Source organism: Sapajus apella, unplaced genomic scaffold (genome assembly GCF_009761245.1).
Source record: "Sapajus apella isolate SASKATOON/1434 unplaced genomic scaffold, GSC_monkey_1.0 scaffold5, whole genome shotgun sequence".
Taxonomy (NCBI): Eukaryota; Metazoa; Chordata; class Mammalia; order Primates; family Cebidae; genus Sapajus; species Sapajus apella.
In genome coordinates this window covers 2,448,053-2,465,942 of record NW_022436945.1, presented here as the reverse complement: position 1 = coordinate 2,465,942, position 17,890 = coordinate 2,448,053, and the positions used below count along the sequence as shown (strand labels likewise).

At 37.1% G+C, this 17,890-nt stretch overlaps 1 long non-coding RNA gene across 1 annotated transcript; it reads right to left on the bottom strand.

The window, feature by feature from the left end:
- Positions 1 to 1,554: 1,554 nt before the first annotated feature.
- On the bottom strand, positions 1,555 to 17,876 carry LOC116545802. The gene is made up of 3 exons (XR_004266456.1): positions 17,723 to 17,876; positions 3,390 to 3,395; positions 1,555 to 1,565 (listed from the first exon to the last, which is right to left on the bottom strand). It is a non-coding gene; the product is annotated as an uncharacterized LOC116545802 (long non-coding RNA).
- Positions 17,877 to 17,890: the final 14 nt, after the last annotated feature.

The following is a 17,890-nucleotide window of genomic DNA, read 5'->3' as shown; positions in this document are numbered from 1 at the left end:
ATAGTCCAGAACACCACGGGAGTGTAAACAGAAGATGAACACCTACCTCAAACTCAAGCCAACGCTTGATCTGAATCTTAAAGTGTCAGTGAGAGTTAACTAAGCAGACATAGATGATAGAGGAAGGACACTGAATTATGATGAAATAATGTGGACATATGTAGATACAACAAAGAGCTTTTGCATTTCACAATTCTAAGAAGTTTCATTAACATTTTATTCTGTGTGCACCTGGATTATTGCAGCACAGCAATAATGTGGGAAACAGCATAATTTAATTTTATTAGAATTTGGAAAATGAAAGAGCTAGAGAATTAGGCAAAGCCTACTCATAGAAGAATGTTCTAGATTTTAGAATAATTAACACAATGCAGGAAATTCATATATGGGTAAGATGAAGTAAAAACATTCCATCCTAAATCTTCCACGGAAAGTAGCTGTAAAACCTGGACCAAGTGCATGGAGAAGATACTTTGAGAACTCTTAAAAAATAAATAGTAGCAGAAGCGTTGGCAAAGATGGCCAAAATTCAAAGTATTGCTGAATCAACAGTAAGTTTTTCACTCTTTTTCACTCTGGTATCCAGATGGCCTGGTGCAATCCACCCCAAAGTCTGAAAGAGGAGACAGCTTTGGACAAAAAGAACTCAAGAGAAGTACTCTAGGTATAGCTTGAGTAGTAAGAACAAATTTCCTAATGGCCAGAGAGAATATGGTAAATGCTTATTTGCAAAATATCTTGTATTTCAGCCTGTAGCTTCTCACAAACACCTAGAATTCTGAGGGAGTGGATCCTTCCTATTGGATAAAGAAGCTGTGCTTTGAAGATGGAGGGGAAAACTCTTATTTGTATACCCCTACCCCTACCTTTTCTGTCCTCCACAGCTTAACCCCAGAACTGTGCACAGCAAAGGGGAGGATGGAAGACTACGGTGAATAAATCAGCATTTGTAATGGTAGACTAAAATGGGGAGTCCTAAGAAATGAAAATATTTTGAAATTTCAGAGAGGGAGGACCTCCAAAAATTCACCTAAAAATTATTTGTGAATTTCTGGGCACATCCCAAGCTTTGCATGCATCTCATAAGGTAATATATCTTATGAGATGCTGGGTCTTGCTTAAGCCATATGGATAATCTTCAAAATATCTACAACACAATCCCAAAATTACTCAATATATGAAGAATCAGGAAAATCTTAAGGGAAACAGAAAATCAACAAATGCTAGTTGGAATTATCTCACAGACTCTAAATGGCTATCTTTAAAATGCTTCAACAAGTTAAGGTAAACACTGTTGAAGCAAATGGGAGGGTAGAAAGTCTTAACAAAAACAAATAGAAGACATAATAAAAAAAAAAAAAACGAGTGGAAATTAAAAACAGAAAAACTCATTAACCAAAGTAAACATATCACACAAGGGGTTCACTAGCAGAATGAATATGATAGAAGAAAGAGTGAGTGAACTTGAAATATGCCATAGAAATAATTTAATATGAAAAACACAGAGAGAAAAAATGGAGAAAAAGGAACAGAGTCCCAGAGACTTATGGGAAAACACAAAAAATCTAACATAAATGTCAAAGAAGTCCCAGAAGGAGATAAAAAATAGTGTGTAGAGAAAATATTTGAAGAAATAATAGTAAGAAAGCCTCTCAAGTTTGACAAAACCCATAAACTTACAGATTTAAGAAGTTCAACAAATGCCAAACAGAAAATAACAAACAAACAGAGACATTCACACTTGGAGACATCATCAAGCTGCTGGAAAGTAAAGAAAAAATATTGAAGATGACAGAGAAAATGATCCATTACTTATGAGAGCAATAATTTCAATGACAGTAGATTTCTGATCAGAAACCATAGTAGCCAGAAAGACGTAAACAAACAATTTTCAAGGGCTTAAAGAAAAACACAGTCAACTGCTATCGAGTGAAACATTCCTGCAGAAATGACAGTGAGGTAAAGCTGCCTCAGTTAAACAGGAACTAAGAGAATGTTATGCCAGTAGACTTCCTCTAAAATAACTGTTAAATAATTTTTTTTTTCAGAACAAAGCTTTTCTTTTAAGAAGAAAGCTATGGTTAACACCTAGCTATATTAAGATCAGACAAAGTAGACTTCAGAGCAAAGAATATTAAGAACATTAAGTTGGGATAAAGTGAGACGTAATGATAAGGTCAGTTTCTCAAGAGGACATAACAGCCCTCAATGTATAAAATAAGTACTGACAATAGGACTTCAAAACATATGAAACAAAATTTGACAGAACTGAAAGAAATATAAAAATCAACAATTATATTTAGATACATTACCTCTGCTCTCAGTAATTCAACCTCTGTTCTCAGTAATTGATAGAATTAAGGGATACTGAGTCTGCAAGGATATAGAAAAACTGAACATCATCATCAAAACTGGATGTTTTTACACTTATAGAACACATCAACCAACGACAGAAAAAGTACATTCTTGTCTTCAAGTAGACAGAGATCCTTTACCAAGATAGAGTGTATTCCAGGTCACAAAACAAACTTAAAAAATTAAAATCACTTGAAATAATTCAAATGTTGCTCTTTCATTCTAATAGATTAAACTAAAATCAATAACAAAGATTACAGGAGACTCTCAAACACTTGAAAATTAAACAGACTGGGTGTGGTGGCACATGCCTGTAATCCTAGCACTTTGGGAGGCCGAGGTAGGTGAATCTTGAGGTCAAGAGATCGAGACCAACCTGGACAACATGGTAAAACCCTGTCTCTGATAAAAATACAAAAATTAGCTGGCCATGGTGGCACACACCTGTAGTCCCAGCTACTTGGGAGGCTGAGGCAAGAGAATTGCTTAAACCCCGGAGGTGGATGTTGCAGTGAATCAAGATCACGCCACCACACTCCAGCCTGGCAAAGGAGCAAGAATCCATCTCCAAAAAGAAAGGAAGGAAGGAAGGAAGGAAGGAAGGAAGGAAGGAAGGAAGGAAGGAAGGAAGGAGAAGGAGGGAAGGAAGGAACGAAGGAAGGAAGGAAGGAAGGAAGGAAGGAAGAAAGAGACAGAAAATTAAACAGCATGCTTTTAAGTATTTTATAAGATTTAAAAAAATATTGTATGCATCTCAGGTGTAAAACATTATGTTTTAATATAAATAGTGAAATAGTTGCTATAGCTAAGCAAACTAAGATATCTATCATCTTACATAATGATGTATTTTTCATCATAAAATCGTCTAAAGTGCACTCTCTTAGCAAATTTCTTGTATAAAATACAATATTATAATTAGAGTTATGTGCTGCAAAATGATGTTTTAGTTAGTCAATGGCAGACCATGTATATAATTGTGGCTCCATAAAATTATAATGCTGTTTTTTTACTGTACATTTTCTATGTTTAGATACACCACACTTACCATATTGTGTTAAAATTGACTGCAATGTTCAGTATGGTAACATGCTGCAAGGTCTGTAGCCTAGGAGCAATAGGCTATATCATATAACCTAGGTGTGTAGTAGGCTGTACCATCTAGGTTTTCTATAAGTATATTCTATAATGTTCACACAATGACATAATTGTCTAACAACATGTTTATCAGATTATATCCCATTTATTAAGCAACGCATGACTGTATATTCTTCATGTTGCATGTTATATCTCTAGACTCACTCATCCTACATATCTGCAACTTTACATCCTTTGAGCTGCATCGTCTCATTTCCTTTTTCTACCTCTATCCCTGGTAACTACCATTTTATTCTCTGTTTCTATGTATTCAATTTTTAGATTCCACATATAATTGAGATCATGCAGTATCTTTCTTTCTGTGTCTGCCTTATCTTACTTAGCACGATGCCTTCTAGGTCTACTCAAATGGTAGTAAATGGCTGAATTGTCTTCTTTTTTAAGGCTGAATAATATTCCTATATGTGTGTAAGTGTTTATATAAACACACATTATGCATATATATATATATATATTTATATATATAATTTATTAATCTATTTATTCACCAATGGGTATTTAGGTTGTCTTCATATCTTGGCTATTGTGAATAATGTTGAAATAAATGTAGGTTTGCAGATAGTTCTATGAGGGCTGATTTTATTTCCTTTGGGTAGTAAGGAAGTCCCAAGAAAATTATAGCAATATTTTGAACTGAATCAAAATGAAATAAAACATTTCAAGATTTATGAAATGCAGTTAAGGCAGTTTTTAGAGAATAATTTATAGCATCAAATATTTACATTTAAAAAAAAAAGAAAAGCTTCAAATCAATAATCTATTCCCACCTTAAGAAACTAAAAAAAGTGAAATATACCCAAGCAAGTAGAAGGAGGGAAATAATTTTAAAAAGACAGAAATCAATACTTTTTTAAATAGAAGAAGAGTAGAAAAATGTTGAATAATAAGTTGGCTTTTCCAAAGATCAACAAAATTAATATACCAAAATAAGGCAGGAAAAAGAAAGAAGAAAAGTTTGGATAGCACCCACTAATAAATAACACACCTAGCATTTGATAATGCAACAGGATTACTATAGTCAATAGTAATGTAATTGTATATTTTAAAATAACTAAAAGAATGTAATTGGATTGCAATACAAAGGACAAATGCTTGAGGTGATGGAAACCCTATTTACCCTGATGTAATTATTATGCATTGCATGCCTGTATCAAAACATCTTATGTACTGCATAAATATATATACCTACTATGTACCCCCAAAATAAAAAGTAATAATAATAAATAAATAAAAACTGAGATATTTCTTCAGAACTCATAAATATTAATAGAATAATAAAAGGTACTATAAACAATATTATGTACATAAATTTTGTAATTTAGATAAAATTACCAGTTCCTCAGAAATCACAACTACTAAAACTCAAGATATCATAAGTAACTCAAATAGTGCCACAATTATTAAAAATATTGAATTCATAATTTAAAACCTTCCAAAAAAGAAAACCCCTGATCAAAGGGATATACTGAATAACTTTACCAAATATTTAAGGAGTAACACGAATTCCACACAATCTCTTCTAGGAATAGAGGAGGAGTAAGCACTTTTTCACTTAGTTTATGAAGCTACTATTACTCTAATACCAAAACCAGACAATGATAGTACCAAATCAAAAAACAAAAGAAAAAAAAATACCAACCAAATCCGACATATACATACATACAAATATTGACAAAATACTAGAGAATCAAATCTAGCAATGAATATTAATAAAAATAATACATAAGACCAAGGTGGAATTTTTCAGTGAATGCGAGATTGATTCAATATTTGTAAATCAATTAATGTAATTGATTATATTAACAGCCTTTTTTTCAGAAGAAAAAAGTCATAACAATACATGTAGAAAACTCATTTGACAAAATGCATCATCTATGACAAAATTCTCAAACAACTAAAAACAGAAAGAAACTTTCTTAAACCTATAAAAAGTGTCTCCAATGAAACCGAGAGCTAGCATCATACATAAGGCTTCTAAAATTATTATACAAAGGTTATGAATGGTTAAAAAAGTAGAATAAAGTTGTAGTACTCATGCTACGTGATTTTAAGATTTACTGTAAAGCTACACCAATGAAAACACAGTGGGATTGAAGGGATAGACACACAGATCAATAGAAAAGAAGATAATCTATAAATAAACCCACTCATATGTAGCCAATTGATTTTTGACAAAGATGCAAAGGTAGTTTGATGAACAATAGATAATCCTTTCAATAAATGGTTTTGGACAAATTGATCCTTCAAATACAATGTAATGAGCTTCAACCTCAGTCTCTTACTTAATATAAATATTAACTCAAAATCAATCACAGATTTAAATGTAAAACATTAAATGATAAAGTTTTTGGAAAATCTTTGTGACCTAGGGTTAAGCAAGATATTCTTAGATATTATTACCAAAGCACAAATCATATTTTACAAAATATATATTTTACAAAAAAGTTTACATATATTATTTACACAAAATATTTTACAAAAATATATATTTTACATACATTATTATTTCATATAATTATGATTTGTACTTTGGTAATAATATCTAAGAAAAAAATTGGATTTTATCAAAATTAAAAAAGCAAAACACAACAAAACTTTTGCTCTTTGAAAGGTACTGCTTAAAGAGTGAAAAGCAGAGTCACAGACTGGGAGAAAATATTTACAAATCATATGTCTGATAAAAGATTTGCATACAGATTGTTATTTAAAATTCATGAAACTCAACAATAAAAAACAAAATATTTAGAAAAATGGTTAAAATATTTCCATGGACACTTCACCAAAGCAGGCATATAAAATATAAACACAAAATTAAAAGATGCTCAGCATCCTAATTCATTAGGGAAATTTGAGTTAACACTACAATACAATAAGAGTTCATAAGTATTAGAATGCCTAAAATAGCAAAAAGAAAAAAAAAAAAAAGGAAGAAGAAAAGACAGAGAGAAAATTACGACTTACTGTGCTGAACATGTGGAGCAATTGGAGCTTTCATACAATGCAGGTGGGGATGCAAAATGATGTAGCTCCTCTTGAAAATATTTTGGTAGTTTATTGTAAAGTAAAACATACACTTATCTGATGACCCCTGAGTTGTATGCATAGGCATTTATCTTACAGTCATGAAAACTTGTGTTCACACGGAAAGCCTGCATGTGAATATTTCTTCAAGTCCTATTTGTAATTGCCCTAAACTGAAAACAACTGAAGTATCTCTCAGCAGGTGAATGGATAAACAAATTGTGGTACTTCCATACTGGTGTGGTTTGGCCATGTCCCATTCAAATCTCATCTTTAACTGTACTTCCCATAATTCCCACATGTCCTGGGAAGGACTGAGTGGGAGGTAATTTAATCCAGGGACAATGATCGTTATGCTGTTCTCTTCATAGTGAGTGAGTTTTCATGAGATTTGATGGTTTTTATAAGGGATGTTTCCCACTTCTGTTGGGCACTTCTCATTCCTGCTACCGTGTGAAGAAGGACATGTTTGCTTCCCCGTCCACCATGATTGTAAGTTTCCTGAGGCCTCTCCAGCCATGCTGAACTGTGAATTAATTAAACTTCTTTCCTTTATAAATTACTCAGTCTCAGTATGTCTTTTTTAGCAGCATAAGAACAGACTAATACACGTAAAATAAAATAAAATATTTTTTCAGCAATAAAAACGAATGGACTACAGGCACACCAAACAACTTGGAGGAACCCAAAAGCATTGTGCTAAGTGAGAGAAGACAGTCTCAAAGTTTATACATTCTGTGTTAGATTTATATAACAGTCTTAGGCCAAAACTGTACTGATGAAGAACAAATCAGTGCTTGCCAGGTATAAGAGAGGAGAAATGTTTGGCTGTTAAGAAATATCAGTTTTTTCAGTGTGGTGAAGCAATCCTGTATCTTGATTGTGGTGTTGGTTACAATAATTTTTATTAATACTCACCAAAATAAGGTCAATGTGTGCCAGACGCTGTGGCTTGCGCCTGTAATCCTACCTACTAGGGAGACTGATAGAAGGATTGATTGAGCCCAGGAATTTCAGGCTGCAGTGAGCTATGATAACTCCACTGCACTCCTGCCTGGGAGTGAGACCATGTCTATAAATACATGTAGAGGATGGATTGGTTAGGGGGCAAGACATGGGCATTTTAACCCCTACATTTCTAGAATTGCACTGAATGACTTCAAACCTTCCAGTAGGAACACTGAAAATCTATAGGTATTTTTCATGAAGTGTGCTTTCCTTCTGTGCAAAGGAAATTTCCCTAGCTGTAAACTCCATTATAAAATCCTCCTCTTTGAACATGGTTATTATTTTTAAATAGGAGCTCTTCCTCTCCCTAAGCCCCAGTGCTATAAGGAAAGGTGAGCTAAACAAGCTCAAGTTTCCAAGAACAGAGAAGATGAAGACTTGGCTGGGTCCAGAACAATAAGTGATAAAGACTCCAGGTGTTTGTTTTTTTTGTTTGTTTTATTGCATTTTAGGTTTTGGGGTACATGTGAAGAACATGCAGGATTGTTGCATAGGTACACACGTGGCAGTGTGATTTGCTGCCTTCCTCCCCATCACCTACATCTGGCATCTTTCCCTTTGCTATCTCTCCCCAACTCCCCACCCCTCCAAGTGTTTTACAAGGCAGTGACACATCAGCTACATCAGCTCATGAAGTAACACAATGCAGTGCACCTGGGAGCCTGCCCACATACACAGTGACAGATTGTGTTGTATGGATGGAACAAAATGCATTACAAATTTGGGGAGGAAATCAGGAAGAATTAGCCATTTGGTTGGATCAACTGTACAATGTTGAGCAGGACCAAGTGGACAAAGATAGCTTTTGTGGCATTTTTCTAAACTGTATGAATTACAAGATGTGACACGTTATGTTTTCTCTACAACTGATTCGTTTGTGAATCATTAGGATCGTATTTATTCACTCTAACATTTCATAAGGCAATCCTCTGAACCAGGCACCATGAGAGACATTGAGAACAGAAAGAAATCAGTCCCTAAAAAAGCCCTGTCTACCAGCCTGATAAATCCTGAAGGATATCTGTGATCAAAGGGACACATCATCTCATTTGACTAAAGGGTGAGGTGAGGCCACTTCCCCAGGAAGGAGTGGTAGGATTTTCCACATTCACAGATAAATTCCAGGTCTTCTACTGACAGGTGGTAAGCATGATGATTAGTCATGGACTCCAGAGCTACACAGTTCAGTTTCGAATCCCTGCTCTGTGATCACTTCCTGTCTGATTCTGGGCAGGTGACTTAACCTCTCTGTGGCATAGTTTTCTCATCTGTAGAAAGGGGATAGGTAATAATTGTTTCTACCACACACAACTCTGATCAGGATAAGAATAAAGAATGGAGACAATTAAAGTCTCAAAACATGGCAACACGTATACTCAGCACACAGCAAACATTCAACCAGTGCTCATTCTTATTATCGAATCCCTGCTTCATGATCTTGAACTAAAAACCAACTCTTCTGAGTTACTCTCTTGTTTCACTCCAGATTTGCCCAGCTTAGGTAAATAAGCAAATTTTGTCTTGAGCACTTGGTTTTCGTGTTTCCTTATCCTACGATGTAAAGAAGCTGTTCCTCTCTGGGTTTTGGTTTCTTTTGGTACAGAAAGGGAGAGGTCAGAGGAGCTTGACCTAGATGGGTCGCAAGCTCCCCTGTCAGGATTCAACACTCCAGGAAGGGAAAAATGACACAGGCCATGGCTTTATAATTCTTGCTCCTTGCTTGAGGAAACTGTTCCCTAGTGTACTGTGACTATTTAGTAAAAAGAGCAACATTTCCCTCTAGTGGTGATTTGAAAGCAGTACCTTACCTTTCAGGAGTGATTCTGTTAAAAAAAAAAAAAATGCTTTACAAGGAGGATGAGGACAAAGATGAAGAGGATGAGGAGGAAAGGAGGAAGATGAGGAGGAAAGGAGGAAGATGAGGAGGAAGATGTCCCAGGGCAAGCCAAGGAAGAGTGGTAGAGGCTTGCCTCCAGGGCTGGACTGAGGCCTGAGTGCTCCCGGGCAGAGCTGGCCGCGCCAAATAATGTCTCTATAATACTCGAGAACTTTCATTTTTTTCCAGGCTGGTTCGGATTTGGGGTGGATTTTTGTTTTGTTCCCCTCCCCACCCCCACCCCCGTCTTTTTTATTTTTAAATTTTAATTTTACTAGTGTTTTATCCTTGATTCCCCTTCAGCACTCACCTATGGTTCTCATCTTTCTTGATCAACATCTTTTCTTGCCTCTGTCCTCCTCTCTCACCATATCTCTTAGCTCTCCTCCATCCTGGGGGGCAGTGGTGTGGGAAGCCGCAGACCTGAGATTCCATCTGCTCTCCTTCCTGGAGCCCAGAGCGGGACAGGAGAAGGGGGTGGCATCTCCAGCCTCCCCAGCACTGAGAAAGAATGGGGCTCTTCTCATTTCATCCCTCCCTTTCTCCCCTGCCCCCAGGACTGGGCCACTTCTGGGTGGGGCAGTGGGTCCCAGATCGGCTGGTAAGAAATACAAACAAAATTTCTATTAAATTAAGTTTTGTGTCTCAAAAAAAAAAAAATGCTTTCAGTGTGGGACAACAGGTAGATAGCTGTAAAGTAAGACGATTTTGAGTGGTACATCGAGAAGCATTTCTTAATTGTACTATTAATAATTTACATTTAAGGCACACAAGAAGAAACAAACTGCATCAAACTTAATTGATGGCATGGATGTCATTGTTTGTTCATGGTTTCAGTAGGAAAAAAACGAGGCACTTCAAAAATGGTAACTAGTACTACAGTTAGTAGGTAGGCTAGATATCTTAAAGAGGAAGCTTGGAAAACACTAATTTGTTTTTTATTTTTATCGAAAGTGAACATGCATATGGTTGAAAAGGATCCGATGCGAGACTTGTTAAGAACCACAGACCTGCTTCACCTTCTTCCTAGAGTCAGTTGCTTGCAACTTTTTCAGTTAATTTCAAGTAATTCTGTGATGTTTGCCCTGCATTTCAAATGACATGAATATACTTCTAGATTTTAGAAGTTATATACTGACTTCCCCAAACAGAAGATGGGAGTTTGTTCTCTTTCATGCTCCATCCACTACCATCATTTTCCCCTTTATGTCTCATTCTTTCTAGTAAATTACATTTTATCTTCCCCATATATTTATCTAGCATTTTTGATTAGGTAAATACTGAGTATGCCCTTATTGTGAGTATAGTAATGCTATTTTTAGATGATCCATACAATGTGATTATATTTAGGGAAAAACGCATGAAGTCAACAATTTGGCTTATTTTCTATGTGTTTAATGATTAATTCAACTCTGAATTCTCTTCCAATTGTGTAATTCTCCTTTAAATATACAAAAATACTTTAGACAAATACCTTAGACAATTAAAAAGTGTAATCTTCTTAACGAAATTTCTTCTTGCCTGTGTCTGCCTGGCCAGGTCGCTCTCTGGGACTGTGCAGGCAACCCCGTTATTTCCCTTCCCTGTGGAAATCAATTTTGTCTCTATCTTTTGTTGGATCTCCTATTTGGATTTTGGATCATATTTCCTGGTTTATTTCCTTATTTAGAGAAAAAAATCAAGCCTGCCAGGTGGTTTCTGAGAAATAATTGGAAAATTTAAGACCTTGTCTTTCTGAAAATATCTTTATTTTGACTTTTTTTTTAAATTGAGACAAGGTCTTACTCTCTTGTCCAGGCTGTAGTGCATTGGCATGTGGCCTCATTCTCCTGGGCTCAAGAATCCTCCTGCCTCAGCTTCCTGAGTAGCTGGGACCACAGGTGTGCACCACCATGCCTGGTTTATTTAAAAATTGTTTTTTGTAGACATAGGCCTCACTATGTTTCCAGGCAAGTCTCAAACTCCTTGGTCCAAGCAATCCTCCCACTTTGGCCTCCCAAAGTGCTGAGATCAGGCGCAGCCTTTATCGTATTTTCATGTGAAATTGAGAGCAATCGTCTGTGCTTAGGGGACACATCAGTTTCCCCAGGAATTTTTAATGCATTTCCCCATTTCCTTCTAGCTTTATGTGTTGATGATGAGGAGTGCAATATTATTTTGATTCTCGTTCATATATGTAAAACATATCTTGTTTTCTCTTCAGTATTCTGAAAGTTCTTCATGGTATGTCTTGGTGTTGGTTTGCTTCCATGCAGCGTGCTAAGCTCTTTGAAACTGAAACTCACATGATTCAGATTTTGGGAAACTGTGTTCAGTTCTTTTAAATGAAATCTTTATCACTCAATTTCCTACTCTCTGACTGGAATTCAAAATATTTGGATGTTGAATCTCTTGGATGTGCCATAATGTTTTTTTTTTTCCTTGTCATTTATTCATTTACCATTCTGTTCTACTTTTTATATAATGTTTACTGAATTCTGTCTTCAGAAGCCTCTGTTGGATTTTTCTTTACGTTTTCTTCCATATTTCTAGATTTTTTTTGTATTTCTCATAATTCTAGGATTTGTTTTTAATTCTCTTTGAGAATTCCTATTTCATAGCGTCCTGTTCTTATTTGTAGATGACAGATATTCTCTTATCATCTGAAAGATACTAATGACAGTATTTGTAAATTCTCTCCCCTCTGTGTGTGTTTTGTCTTTCTCCTCCCACTCCTCCTTTTCCCACCCTCTTCTGCTACTTAGTTTCTGACTTTCATATTAGATATTCTTTTTCAATACCAAACGACCTTGAGTGATTGCCAGTTTCTAAGGACGGGCTCTGATATTTGGTGAGAAATTTCACGTGTGTCAAAGGAGTCTGTCCTTTTGATTTTTCAGAATAGGAGACTTAGCTAGGGGTTTACATCGGAGAATCCCTGAAGCCAGGTGTTTTCCCTTAGACTAACTCGATGCTTTAGAGAAGATTCTTTCAATCTCCAGGACATGTCTGGCTGCCGGTACTCTGAAAGCTCCATGTGGAGAAAGGACCAGCAGGTCTCAACATCTCAACAGTATGCTCTTTTATCGGTTGTCCATGTTTTCACTATGATACTCTCATACTCATATCTAACTATGCCATATCTAACTCATATCATCCATCTGTCGACTGGCCCTTTGTTTGACCTTTCCTAAGAAATAAGTCCTCCTTCTACCTGGGTGAGGGGATTGCCCTATGAACAAGAGGAGCTATCTAGGGATCTGATTGCCTTTGACGGTGTGTCAATTGCATCTCCTGCGTGTTGCCCCACCTTCTCTCCATACTCAGAAGTACATGATACAACACATTTCTGAGCCTTGAAGGGGCTCAGTGGCGTAAATCAACTTGCTTCTCAGCTTCCTCACTGCCAGCAAAAGGATCTGTTGGTGCAGGTCTGCTATGTTAGTTACTACAGATCAGGCATGTGCTTTCCAGGTTTCAAAATTGTAGCTCCATTCTCTCCACTTTGTCTTTATAGATTTATGCCTCTAAAAATAAAAATAATTTGCCTGTTCTTTTAGTGGTTTTCTTTGGGGGTGGGTGTTGGGGCAGGGTGATAGAAGTAAATATGTACATGTGATATGTGTTTGTGGTTGTATGAATGTGTTCTTTTATTACTACTTTCAGGATTCCCTTTTCTTTCCTTGGTAAAGCAGTTTTAGTGGCAGTCTTTCTACAGTGTGACTAAAATAAATATCCAAAAGGTAGCAACTGGGTGAAATATCTCTGAGTGTTCTTTGAAAAATGCATAACTGTTGTACTCTAGTGTGATTATTACAGCCTCAAAGAGTTTGTAGGAGGAGACAAGGATGTTTTAGAGTCCTCACTATGTGTCTAGCACTATGCTCCTCTCCTTAGGATATGCTATCAAATTACATTTTAATGTAGTAAAAATATCAGGAAGCAGATATTATTAACTTTGTTTTACAAAAAGGAAACAGAAGGTAGCCCATAGGCTAAAGAAACACACAGCTATTGAATAAAAAATAAGGACTCAACTAAGGTCTGCTTGAAACCTATGCCCATAATCTTGCCACAGCAGCAAACTAAATTCATTATGTGGCTAAAACTCCACAAAGTAATTGAATAGTGCACTGTTACTCACAATTATCAGAATTCTTTCTTGTCACCAACTCATGCTTGACTTAAAAGAGGGAAAGGGATGGCTGAGAATGTAGACTCTGATTGGAAATTCTAACTCATGCTGTGACCTTGGGAACATTGCTTTACTTTCAGGGCCTCAATTTCTACATCAGTAAAACAAGGTCATCAGAATAAATGGTCTGTTACATTCTGATGATCTATCCTGCAGATGGTGAGCTGGAGGTGCTGAGAGCTTCAACAACGCACCCAAGTCAGATGGGAAGTCAAATGCTTGGCCACCCTCAAACTCTCTGTTTATGCTCTGCAAGAAACTTCCCAACAGACAGTTCGACAGCCTCCCAAATGCCAATGGGCATGAAATATGATTTTCTCCCAAGTCCCTCTTCAGAACTGAATCTTTCCATGTCTCCTTCAGGGACTGCAGGGCCTCATCTAAACTTAAGATAAATAAATACTCCAAGATGTGGGATAGAAATGGAAGTCAAAAGGAGAGACTGGGGAAGGAGTTAGCGAACCTTGGACCTTTTACCATATGGCCTCAGCACTTTTGATTATTTTATGAATGCATGAGGTGACACATTGGTTTCTTTAAAGCCATTTTTACACATACACCCCTTTTAGGGTTATAATTCATGTGAATTTAGATAATCAGGTAATGGGGTTTAGTGACTGAAACAGTGACTCTGGAAGGAAAATATCTCAAATTATTTATAATAATAATTGATTCTTATACTTGTGTGGTATTACCAAGGCAACACTAAAATGGCAATAACTTCCATTTGAGAGATGGAAAGGACCATAGACACAATTTTCCCAAGTCCCTGTTTCAAATATCTAAGGAATCTAAGACTCAGACAGGCAATGTGACTTGAGCAAAGAATTGACCAAAGCAGTGGTGAGTCTTAATTCAGTGCTTTCCCCGCGACACACCATTGCTTCATCGCATGTAGTGTCAGCACACCTCCCACTACAAATATCATAGTGTGGATTTGGAACACCACGACTGATGTCTACATGATTGGATACTTCTCAATTTCCTGATTGCTTTGGTTAATAATGTTCTAGGCAAAGTAACTCTTAGATCATTAATAGGGAATACAGATTTCAAAGAGAAAACGTGGTGATAGAATCCTAATTTTAACATCAGAAGATGTCTACCCACCATTGTGGCTGTCTTAAAATGAAATAAGACCATTTTATATTTTGATGTAAAATAAACAAGTTTAGTAAAGTTTGTTTTCATTTAGTAATTGCATGCTCTCTAAATACCTTCAGGCATTTTCTATATGCCTTGAATGAATTATCTCATTAAATCCTCATAACACTAAATGAAGTAGGTATAGTTCATACTCCCATTCTCTGGAGCCCAGTGATATGAGTTTCTTAAGGTGCACACCTCGTATTTGGTAGAGTTGAGATATAAACACACACAGATCTACTCTGGAGCTCAGGACCTTTGCATCTGAGCTATCTTCCCACCTCGAGAACTTTTACATGAAATACATTGAAGAAAGATTTTACAAATCGTTAAGGTGGGCCATTTTATTACAGTTTTGTCAACTTTATCATCACTATGAAGTCTGAGCCAAATGTTTCACTCATATTTGGTGGCTATTTGTTTAGCAGTGTCTTTCTCAGCTCTTGGGTCTCTATTTTCTTCCTGTTTGTCAATGAACTGCCTGATGACATCAAAAGTGGTCTATGACTTCTTAGGACATTCACTTATAAATTTGTCAAGAAACATTTTGTTTGTTTGTTTAAGATTAATTTACTCCAAATGATGGCTCATTGTAATTTCTTATTGGCAGTTTTCTGAAATTTTCATTTGTCTTGTGAGAGAGAAGATATCAAAATTCCAGCATTTATAAGACTTGTAAAAATAGGTAAATTCTTCAATGTCTTTGTTTCTCAGCTTCACTAGTTGAAAAATAAATAAAATAAAACGAAAGGACGTATTTTTTCTTTTATTCAATAGTTATTATTTGCATTTTTAATTACAAATAAATGTTTATTGAGTTGTTACATAAATAACCCATTTAGAGAGACATCGGTTTAAATGCTGACTTTGCCCCTACTAAATGGTTTCATATATGTTTTCTCGTTTACAATTTGTAAAAAGTAGTACCGTTTATTATCACTTCCTCCCAGGGTGGCTGTTCAGACGAGATGAGATCACATGTGGGAAGAGTAAACCACAATGCTTATCTCATAATTGGTGTTAAATAATTGTTTCTCATGTATTTACCCAAACATATTCACGTCCAACACTGCCTCTTTCTAGTGTAAGACCTTGTTACTGACTAAGCAGATTGCTTATACAAGGTAAGCTGTTCCAACATTTGCCTGAAATGTTTTCTTTCCCATTCAACATTGCTTGTTTACATGGTGTCGGATCAAATGGAAGAGAGAACAATGTGATTCACGATCTTCCTCCAAGGAGGCAGCTGCAACATAAAGGATGTCTCAGGAAACAGGATAATCTGTTTATGTGGCCACAACTCTGATCCCTGACCTGTCTTAATCCTCAGCAGTGGATATGTGTGGCACATTTTCCTCCAGGTGGAACTGAACGTTGGAGGGGGTTTGGGGGAAACACTTTCTGTGTGGGTACTTTTCTTATATTGTTGCTGATAGCTTGAAAACCTGCAGTCAATGTTTTAAATAATCTTTTTCTTTGTCAGGCTCAAGAGTTCACGTCTCTTGCTTTGCAAAAGACACCCAGATTTTCTTGAAATCCCATCTCTCTTGAGGGTTTGGGATGCTCTTGGGTATCTGCCACAGTAAGAAAACAAGCTGAAGGAATGTGGAAATGTGAAGCCATCTGGCTGCTGGTCCACTTTCACACCGGCTCTAGGGGTCACTGAGACCCCTGCAAGGGCTGTTGAGACCCAGCTCCGACAGGAAACATTTGATCTCATCCTTGCAGTGCCCGGACATGTGTACTCAGATACGTGGATTGTCTCCAAACTGGGTGGTGAGAGGAGATTTGAATTGGGGAACTTGAAGGAGAACTATCCACGTCCCAAGTCCCAAGAGGTTTGATTAATATCACATTTTGTTACAAGTCCATTTTTTTACCCTTGAATGTGTTTCATTGGAAATTGCAAACAGTTAGCATAGGAGGGAATTTGCTTAATGGTAGATGCATGACAATGAATGAATGACATCCAGTCCCTGCTTTCCAAGGTCCCTGGTAGTAGGCAGACAAATGAGCAGGCATTGAGAATATGGTGTGATGTGTTAAGACAGGTTCTAGCAGAGACAGATTAAGACATGTTCATTCATAGAACAGAAGGTGGGTATCTGTTTCACTTTGCAGGATCCAAAATGACTAGACTTGTCATTTATTCAATAAATAATGAATACCTGACTATGTATTGTGCTTGTGTGCTAACTCCCTGGTGTGCCGTTTTAGTCTGGTTCAGTGGCTATGAGAGAATACCATGGATAGAGTGGCTTGCACAACAGAAACATATTTCTCCCAGTTTGGAGGCTGGGAAGTTCAAGATCAAGGTGCCAGCAAGGAAGATTTCTTCCTGAGGCCTCCTCTCTTGGTTTGCAGGCAGCTGCCACCTCACTGTGTGCTCATGTGACCTTTTCTTTGTGCACATGCTCCATGTGGTGGGGAGGGAGAGAGAGCATGCTTTCTGGTGTCTCTCTTTTTTTTTTTTTTGGAGACAGAGTCTGTCACCAGGCTGGAGTGCAGTGGTGTCATCTAGGCTCACTACAACCTCTGCCTCCCAGGTTCAAACGATTCTCCTGCCTCCACCTCCTGAGTAGCTGGGACTATGGGTGCATGCCACCAGGCTTGGCTAATTTTTTGTATTTTTAGTAGAGATGGGGATTCACCTTGTTCGCCAGGCTGGCCTCAAACTCCTGACCTCAGGTGATCTACCCACCTCGGCTTCCCAAAGTGCTAGGATTACAGGTGTGAGCCACCATGCCTGGCCTGCTGACTCTTCTTATAAAAACTGTAATCTTACTGTATTGGGGCCCTCCTCTTATGGACTCATTTGACCTTACTTACTTCCCTAGAGGAACCTGTCTCCAAACACAGCCGCACTAGGAGTTAATGCTTCAACCTATAAATTAGGAGGGGCACAAGCATTCAGTGTCTAGGGCTGATGGGAATTTATAAAGTGCAGAGAAGTGACAAGTGAGACAACTATATTTTAAACATAGTACGGGTATTGATCGACTTAGCACCTATGCAACTTCCGACCATTTGACTTTACGACCACAATCGCTAGCCACGACTGCTCCGCGTCTGGCAGCACAAACGTTGCCCAGCTGGGCATACAACAGTGCGGACCAGCTTCTGGCAGCACTACCATCTCTGCGTGCACCATTTCA